At 41.0% G+C, this 10442-nt stretch overlaps 1 long non-coding RNA gene across 1 annotated transcript; it reads right to left on the bottom strand.

Annotated features, from left to right (window-relative positions):
• Positions 1–1021: 1021 nt before the first annotated feature.
• On the bottom strand, positions 1022–4620 carry LOC311131996. The gene is made up of 4 exons (XR_014613477.1): positions 4383–4620; positions 2804–2945; positions 1666–2609; positions 1022–1453 (listed from the first exon to the last, which is right to left on the bottom strand). It is a non-coding gene; the product is annotated as an uncharacterized lncRNA (long non-coding RNA).
• Positions 4621–10442: the final 5822 nt, after the last annotated feature.

Genomic DNA, 10442 nt, shown 5'->3' with positions numbered 1-10442 from the left:
GGACACCAAGCTGCCAAACTGGTTCATGGGAATTTGTCCCTTCACTCCCCTGGGCATGTCTGCGCCCAGTTCCTATATAACATGTAGGCGTGTGTATATGAACCACAGTGGAATGGGCTATGGAAAGTGGAGATCCACCTACAGGCAGCACACCTAGATTCTCTGAGAAAGTTTGTAGAATTGGAGATAATGGAGGCCACTAGGCTTGGGCGGTATACCATATACCAGGGTATTTGGAAATAGCCACGGGATGGTTTTTCAATACCGCCAATACCGTTGAAACTATTTATTTAAAGTTTTTCAATACATGTAAGTATATTTGTAACTACCTTTTAAGTAAATACCTGCAATCAACTTTTTTTTTTGTGGGGGGTGGGGTGGTAGATCAGCTTTAATATTGCAGATAGATTGTGGCTTCCATCAATCTAATTGTCTGCATAATTTCCAATGCCCCATATATTTTTTGCTAAATATATACAGTGCATTCGGAAAGCACCCAGACCCCCCCACCCCGCCACCCTACAGCCCCACTCCAGAATGGATCAAATTAATCCCTTTCCTCATCAATCCACACACAACAAAGCGAAAACAGGCCTCCAGAAATCCCCACAAACGCATCAAAAATTAAAAATAGAAATACTCCATCTACATAAGCACTCAGACCCCCCGCTATGAGTCTTTGAATGATGCTGTGTCTGCATGTATGTATTACAATTATACACTAAAACAGTGTTTACCAATCCTGGTCCTGGGACATCAATGATTACACATTGTAACTATGCAATAGACTAGAACACATGATTTAACTAGTGAAAGGCTGATTTGTAATTCATATGTACAGAACAAGGATTTTAAAAAACAGTACACTTCCTATGCATCATGTAAATACTCTAAAACAGGTTCATCTCAATATCTAATTTCCTTAATCTGCACTGATCTGAGGCCACAGAATTGGTGTAGTATTTCATCAAATGAGAGACTTCATTTCAACCAGTAGAGAATGTGAAGCAATTCCAGTAGATAATGTGAAAAGCTTTATTGAAAGAAGTTCATTATCCAAGTGTTATAAATACATAATACATGCATTATAAATATTATCATTGTAATACTATAATATAAATACAAGTTCAATCTGTACTTCAATGCACATCTGGTGTGCATTATAAAAACAGAGGAAGAAAGATGAGGTGGGGACAGAGGTGTGAGAAAGAGTATAAAAGACAGAAAGGGAAAGAGGTAAGAACCGAGGAGCAGGGAAGGCAGCATATGATAAATGAATTACAGTGCTACTTAACTTCATATTCTCTCAGGTCATCACAATTACATAATAGTGTCTCTAACAGTGTCTCCTAACCATTCTTGGGCCCCCAGTTGGCCAGAGGGTTATCTTAGAGTGGGTGAGGTGGCGATGACGGGACTGGGGGTTGGCATCCTCTCTCACATCAAAACATACCTGCAGGCGTGAGACAGATGGAGAGAGATAGCATGATTAAGCCTTCTGTTTTTTTTATTCTAACACTGTCAGTCATCATAATCATCAGGAGGTGAAATGCAAAACTGACCTTGGATCATTAACTGTGGGACTACTACATCTCAATCTGTATTTTCAATGTAAAGCATCTCTTTAATAATACTTCCTGTTGACCCGACCAAGTGACCTCTCACCTCTGATCATGCTATGTTAGGCAGTTCAGAAGCGGGAGGGGTTCACCGACACAGCTGATATAACCTAGAGGATTTAGGGAGAAGGGGGGAAATTGTTATTGAGAAAATAAGGTAGTTAATGAGACAGTGTCAACAGGAATCTGTGTGTGTGGCTGCAGAGTACTTTATACTGAAAAACATGCACAGGCACACGAGGACAAACAATATAGCGTAGTTACTTAAATATAAATAATGGAGTATCCTACTATTCTCCATGGTTGGTCCTCTTGCCTATTCTTTGAAGTTGGAAGGAGCCACAGTTATACACCTGAGCCTGCTTACTGCACAACACAATCCATCAATCAAATGGATACAAGAGTGTGTAGGTGTGGGTTGTAGGGTGTCTTATTGTTCTACATTTTTTCAATATGGGTGACTCTTAAAAGAGCCTGTTTTGTTAATGTACAGACATCACCCTTACCTGAACAGCACCCTCACCTGAGAAGTATACATAAAAGGGAGAGAAACTGGGAATTGAATAACTGCAGTTGACATAGCTAAGTAAATGGAAGAATACTCTTATTGCAATGTGGGTGGCTCTTAAAAGAGCCTTTGGTTGTGCATAGTGTAGTATATGGTGTTGCCAGGGAACAGCACCCTCTCCGAAGAAGTAGGAGGTGAAGGCCTCCCCACACGGATTGCCTCCTGTGCTGCATTGCTGGCCCCCATCCTTGCAACATCCTGCAGAGCAGCAGACCTCTCCTCTGGCACACGGCGGCAAGCTGCAGGTCCCCTCCTGGTCCTCGTGTCCATCCTCATGAAGTTATGCAGGATACAGGTAGCCTTCACACACGCCTGAATTCCCCCACGAGGCAGTCCCAGGTGGCCCTGGTCACCCAACCTTGCAGTGCCCTACACGGTAACTGTAGGCAATCGTTTTGAAGGAATCTCCAGTTACAAGGTATCTGTAAGAATATGGAAGAATGTCATTATTAGACTTTTACATCACCAGGTCATTGTGGATTACTAAAGTATAATATCTCTTATAACAAATCATGATAACATTGGATTGATAGATGCATGTGCACACGTGCTTGTGTAGCATGTGACAACAGCAGGTTCATATCAAAGATGGCATCAGAAATGCATGCATAAATACCGTTTGAAGCTTGATGATGAGATGATCATTTGAATCAGCTGTGTAGTGCTAAGACAAAAACAAAAATGTACACCCCTTTGAGTCCCCAGGACCAGGACTGAGAACCACTCCTCATCATCTGCAGACAGGCTTTCACAGCTCTCTGTATTTGAGAACAGAAAACATAATTATACTCCCAATTAGACAGCACTGAATATTATGTTCACTTTTATGCTGATGATACTGCTATTTATTGTTGTGCCCTCTCTCTCATAAAAGCTTTCCAGAACTTGCAAACTTCTTTTTATACTGTTGAACATACCTTGTGTCAATTGAAGCGTATCCTCAATGCTGACAAAACTCAACTAATGGTGTTTTCTAAAGCAAGAAATAGACCTCTGAAACTTTCACCTATTACTACCTGTCAGGGCAATGAGTTTGAGGCTGTAACCTCATATACATTTCTTGGAATTTTAATTGATGAAGGCCTCTCTTTTAAATTGCATATTCAACAACTTACAAAATAATTGAAGCTGAAGTTGCAGATTTATTTCAGGAATAAGGCCTGTTTTTCTTTTGAAGCCAGGAGGAGACTATCAGCTACATTTATGCCTATACTAAACTATGGTGATATTTTATATATGAATGCTCCGCTCAGTGTTTGAGATCAATTGACACCCTTTACCATGGAGCGTTGAGATTTATTTTAAAACTGCAAAACCCTTACGCACCACTGCACTTTATATACAAGGGTTGGCTGGCCTTCTCTAGTCACTCGTAGGCTCAGTCACTGGTATATTTTTTTTATTTACAAAGCCATTTTGGGTTTACTACCATTTTAGTTGGGCATTTTTATTCTTCAGAAATGTGGTGTGTACTCTCTTCGTTCGCAGGACTTTATCCTGCTAACTGTTCCAAATGTTCGAACTGAAGTTGGTAAAGGGGCTTTTATGTACTCTGCGCCATCGGCTTGCAACGCCTTACAAAACAGTTTTAAACTGGAAGAACTTGTCCCGATTGCTGTTTTTATCATTGATGAAGGATTTTGAGGCTGATTCCTTGACCTGTCAATATTTTTCATTTGCTGTTTTATGATTTCGTTATACTCCTGTGATTTCTATGGTTTTTACTAGATTACTTGTTGTCTGTCTGTAATTGTGTAATGACTTGGTGCTGCCTATCTTGGCCAATGAGCCCGTCCTGGATAAATAAAAAATAAAATGTTACTATTATCTCTGTCCTCACTTCTTTCTAAGGACTGGAACTACACAAAAGTACCTGCCCTATTCAGAATAGCCTACTCTCTCCCTTTGACAGTTGGAGCTGCTATCCTTTCACCCTCTTCCATGGCTGTTAGCTAGCTACCTACAAATGCTTTTGGAGTTTGTTTTTTACAATGATAAATAGATCACGATAGCTAGCTAATATTAAGTTAGGTAGCTGGTGATATTTAATTAACTTAGCTAACTAGCTATACAGTCTGTAAAGTTGGCTAGATAGCTAGCTAGCTACGTTAGCAGCTCATTTGAGTTAGCCTCCACTGTAGCTAGTTAGCTAATAATTTATATGTTTTGTACATTTTCAAAACGTATTTACTTACTTCAATAGGTTCTCCCAGCCATGTGGACGATTGGAAACAGGACAGCAAAGTTTGTCACCCGAGCGGTTTAGAGCATATTACTATTTACCTGTGAATAAATTCATGAAGTGGAGAATGGATTAAACTATTTACCCATTTAATAACCAGACCTTATACAAAATTGCTGTGCTGAATTCTTGATGTACAACCGAACTGCTGCCATATGCTGCCAGCACGCCCACTGGCCCACAAGCGAGCCACTCTGGGCAGCGGAAGCAATTTACCGCGTGCTAGTGTACACCGGCCGTTAGGCGGCCGCCTATGGCTGCAGATTGAAGAGGGCGCCATTTTCTGAGCTAAACTGTCCAAGACATACCTCCAACAACATATAAAACCTCACATAATTCTGCCTAAAAACAATGACCATTTCTCTCAACCAATGGTATATGGGCTTTTTAGGTGAGCGCTGATGCCGCCCTGTGATAAGCAGTGCCCACTTTGTCAAAGGCAGGGGCGCAAAATATTTTGCTTGTCCATTCCCAGCGCGCCTCTCCAGTGTGCTGTTGGAGAGACGCATCGCTGCAGCGCTCCACCAACATTTCGTCCAAAAAATATCTAAAACAAATCATGTAGCAAATACAGGATATGGTAGAAGAGTATGTGGCCTTTACTGTAGCCTACAGGCTGGAGATAAAATGTATGACAATGTATTGAGACGGACAATTTTTACATAACGCAGGTTTCTCCGATCAAATAGCCTAACCTAAATGGCGCCCAATCAAATAATAAATGTGCGTCCACGTTAACAAACAACATATCCTAAAAACAGGTCAGGTCAAAGTAAAATGGACAATATGGAATGGACTACCACAACTGTTGTCCAGGAGTTTCACCCCATTGTCATGATCAGTGGTTTCAAGCTTGTATCCGTTCATTTTTGACAAGCTGATCATAGCGAAAAAATAAAATACTTCTGCATTTCCTGCTGTGTAAACACAATGCAAATAAGCTAACGATAACTCCTAAAAAGTTGGGTAGCTGATATTCAGCACTTAAATAGCCAAACTGATTAGTCACAAAGCCAATGCAACAGCCTGTTTTACAAATGATGGGCATTCATAAAATTCCATTGCTGGCTGACATGGTAGGCTACACCCCAGTAAGCATAAGACGTTTCCGGATGTCTTTATTTGGTGTTTTACAAATGGTAGCCTTACCACATAGGTGGGCATTCATAAAATACAATTTCAGGGAACACTGTAGGCTATACCTCAGGAAGCAGGAACCGACGCTGACGCCTTTTGGACATCCTTTTTTGGTGCAGTCCAGACAGGCCTTGAATTCCACATCCATGGACATTGGTTTTTGGTCTGGTCCGGACCAAATCTGAACCAATCATAGTCGTCTATGTTTGCTTCAGATTTGGAGCAGTCCAGACCTGCCTTGATTTCAACGTCCACCGACATAGATTTTTGGTCCGGTCCAAATCTGAACCTATCATAGACGTCTATGTTTGGTTCAGATTTGGTCAGGTCTAGACCAGCCAAATATAGACCTCTATAAATTACGTATTTTCAACTGTAATTCATTACCGAAAATGAATCTGATTTCAACGTCTGTAAAATACGTATTTTTCAACGTCTTTCACGCATTTTCAACGTCCTGGAAAATATTTATTTTAAACGTCCAGAAAATAGATATTTTCACCTTTCATTCAGAACCTAAATTGAACCTAACTTAAATGTCTGAAAAATAAGTATTTTAGACGTCTTTTCAACGTCATTTTGCTTACTGGGACTATACTGTGGGTGCCGTTTTTTGGGCTTGCCTAGGGCGGCAGAAAGGCAAGGACCAGCCTGATACCCCATGACTTATTCAACATTTTGTTGTGTTACAGCCTGAATTCGAAAATGGATTCAATTGATTTTTTTTCTCACCCATCTACACAAAATACCCCATAATGACAAAGTGAAAACATGTTTTTAGAAATGTTTGCTAATTTATTGAAAATGAAATACAGAAATATGTCATTTACATACCGTGTAATTATTCACACCCCTGAGTCAATACATGTTAGAATCACCTTTGGCAGCGATAACAGCTGTGAGTCTTTCTGGTTAAGTCTCTAATACACAGGTCCACAGGTCTCAAACTCATTCCATGGAGGGCTGAGTGTCTGCGGGTTTTCGCTCCTCCCTTGTACTTGATTGATGAATTAAGGTCACTAATTATACTGAACAAAAATATAAAACGCAACATGTAAATTGTTGGTCCCATGTATCATGAGCTGAAATAAAAGATACCAGAAATGTTCCATATGCACAAAAAGCTTATTTCTCTAAAATGTTGTGCACAAATTTGTTTACATCTCTGTTAAGTGAGCATTTCTCTTTTGCCAAGACAATCCATCTACCTGACAGGTGTGGCATATCAAGAAGCTGATTAAACAGCATTATCCTTACACAGGTGCACCTTGTGCTGAGGACAAAATGCCACTCTAAAATGTACAGTTTTGTCACACAACACAATGCCACAGATGTCTCAAGTTTTGAGGGCGCGTGCAATTGGCATGCTGACTGCAGGAATGTCCACCAGAGCTGTTGCCAGAGAATTTGAATGTTAATTTCTCTATCAACGTTGTTTTAGAGAATTTGGCAGTATGTCCAACCGGCCTCACAACCGCAGACCATGTGTAACCACACCAGCCCAGGACCTCCACATCCGGCTTCTTCACCTGCGGGATCATCTGAGACCAGCCACCCAGACAGCTGATGAAACTGTGGGTTTGCACAACCGAATAATTTCTGCACAAACTGTCAGAAACCGTCTCAGGGAAGCTCGTCAGTGTGCTCGTCATCCTCACCAGGGTCTTGACCTGACTGCAGTTTGGCGTCGTAACAGTTTTCAGTGGGCAAATGCTTTTTCGATGGCCACTGGCACGCTGGAGAAGTGTGCTCTTCACGGATGAATCACGGTTTCAACGGTACCTGGCAGATGGCAGACAGTGTGTATGGCATTGTGTGGGTAAACGGTTTGCTGATGTCAACGTTGTGAACAGAGTGCCCCATGGTGGCGGTGGGGTTATGGTATGGGCAGGCATAAGCTACGGACAACGAACACAATAGTATTTTATTGATGGCAATTTGAATGCACAGAGATACCGTGATGAGATCCTGAGGCACATTGTCATGCCATTTATCCACCACCATCACCTCATGTTTCAGCATGATAATGCAAGGACCCATGTCGCAAGGATCTGTACACAATTCCTGGAAGCTGAAAATGTTCCAGTTCTTCCATGGCCTGCATACTCACCAGACATGTCACCCCATTGAGCATGTTTTGGATGCTCTGGATCGACGTGTACGACAGCGCGTTCCAGTTCCCGCCAATATCCAGCAACTTCACACAGCCATTGAAGAGGAGTGGGACAACATTCCACAGGCCACAATCAACAGCCTGATCAACTCTATGCGAAGGAACTGTGTCGCGCTGCATGAGGCAAATGATGGTCACACCATATACTGACTGGTCTTCTGATCCACGCCCCTACCTTTTGTTTTAAAGGTATATGTGACCAACAGATGCATATCTGTATTCCCAGTCATGTGAAACCCATAGATCAGGGCCTAATTAATTTATTTAAATTGACTGATTTCCTTTTATGAACTGTAACTCAGTAAATTGAAATTGTTGCATTTATATTTTGTTCAGTGTAGTAAGGAACTCCACACCTTGTTGTCTAGGGCTTAATTGAAAGGAAAACCAAAAACCTGCAGACACTAGGCCCTCCATGGAATGAGTTTGACACCCCTGCTCTAATAGCTTTGCACACCTGGATTGTACAATATTTGCACATTATAATGTTTTTAATTCTTCAAGCTCTGTGAAGTTGGTTATTCATCATTTTTAGACAGCCATTTTCATGTCTGGCCATAGATTTTCAAGACGGTTTAAGTAAAAACTGTAACTAGGCCACTCAGGAGCATTCAATGTCGTCTTGGTAAGCAACTCCAGTGTGTATTTGGCCTTGTGTTTTAGGTTATTGTCCTGCTGAAAGGTGAATTTGTCTCCCAGTGTCTGTTGGAAAGGAGACTGAACCAGGTTTTCCTCTAGGATTTTGCCTGTGCTTGGCTTCATTACGTTTATTTTTATCATAAAAAAAACTCCCTAGTTCTTGCCGATGACAAGCATACCCATAACATGATGCAGCCACCACCATGCTTGAAAATATGAAGAGTGGTACTCAGTGATGTGTTATGTTGGATTTGCCCCAAACATAACAGTTTGTATTCAGGACATAAAGTTAATTTCTTCACCACATTTTTGCAGTTTTACTTTAATACCTTATTGTAAACATGATGCATGTTTTAGAATATTTTATTCTGTACAGGCTTCCTTCTTTTCACTATGTCAATTAGGTTAGTATTGTGGAGTAACTACAATGTTGTTGATCCATCCTCAGTTTCTCCTATCACAGCCATTAAACTCTGTAACTGTTTTAATGTCACCATTGGCCTTATGGTGAAATCCCTGAGCGGTTTACTTATTTTCTGGCAACTGAGTTAGGAAGGACGCCTGTTTCTTTGTAGTGACTGGGTGTCTTGATACACCATCCAAAGTGTTTGTCTTTTTTTGTTTGTTTCTTTTACCCATCTACCAATAGGTGCCCTTCTTTGCGAGGCATTGGAAAACCTCCCTGGTCTTTGTGGTTGAATCTGTGTTTGAAATTCACTGCTCGACTGTGGGACATTACAGATAATTATATGTGTGGGGTACAGAGATGAGGTAGTCGTTCAAAAATCATGTTAAACAGTCCATGCAACTTATTATGTGACTTGTTAAGCACATTTTTACTCCTGAACGTATTTAGGCTTGCCATAACAAAGGGATTGAATACTTGACTTAAGACATTTCAGCTTTTCATTTTTAATTAATTTGTAAAAATTCAAAAACATAATTACACTTTGATAGGTGTGTAGGTCAGTGACAAAAAAAAATCTAAATTTAATACATTTTAAATTAAGGCTGTAACACAACAAAAAGTCATGGGGTGTGAATACTTTCTGAAGGCACTCTATGTATAACTTTTTGTGTAGGTTTGCCTGTCTTTGCAATTAGTTTATTTTTCTTTGTGCTCGTTAGCATATTTAGCTAGCAGCCTCTATAAAAATGTATGTGCTAGTCCTTGTGCTAATTTTGTTAGCATTTTGGTAATAGACACCTAATGGGCTTTTTCTTGCGATTTTAGCGCAAAAAACGGTAATACCAGTAATACCGTAAATCCCGGGATGAGAGAAGGCCAGTATGACGATATGAAAATCTGGATACCGCCCAACCCTAGAGGCCACTGAATGAGCAGAGATTACTGAGAGTGACCTTGTAAGTAACCCAATACCAGCCAAAATGCACACACACGCACACAATGGCCCGCCTTGGCCTGCTTTCTCTGTGTGTCCTACTGAACAAAGCATGGTCACCCTCACTGGAGCGCGACTATACAGCCAGTCTTCACTGGGTCATTCATTATTAATATGACGGGTCTGCTCTGCCTCTGTCTGGTCTGGTCTCCTTAAGTGTAGGACACACAGCAGTTACACTAAACAACATATTCACATGGCCCAAGTCAAGTTATGACAGGTAAGAGCACAATTTCAACCTTAACATTCCTAGATACATATTGCTTGGTGTGAGGACTCCTGGCAATAACTAATGTAGTCTAAACATGCCCTGAGGCTGAATCAATGCAGCATGAAGACATTATGAGCCTTTTACACTAGGCCTACATGACAAAGTATTTACATTCACTCACCTGGTTTCCCAGCCGTTTCTGCACTCAACAGCTACATCCGTTCATTGCCTTGCTTGGAAATACGACAACAAGTCAGCTAATTAAATAAGCAGAAACAGACTGGCGCTCAGGCAGACTACAGGGGCTAGGCTACATACCGATATTCACATGGTGGTAAAGAAGGCTAGTCATGGGACCATGCCCTGAAGGGGGCCGTCTTGGCTTCTGTACTCAAGACGTTTTTATTGTCCCATTATTAATAATATACTATAATAGTGTGTTACTACAGT

Source organism: Coregonus lavaretus, assembly GCF_964263955.1.
Source record: "Coregonus lavaretus genome assembly, chromosome: 7".
Classification (NCBI taxonomy): Eukaryota; Metazoa; Chordata; class Actinopteri; order Salmoniformes; family Salmonidae; genus Coregonus; species Coregonus lavaretus.
This window is presented reverse-complemented; position numbering and strand designations above follow the sequence as displayed.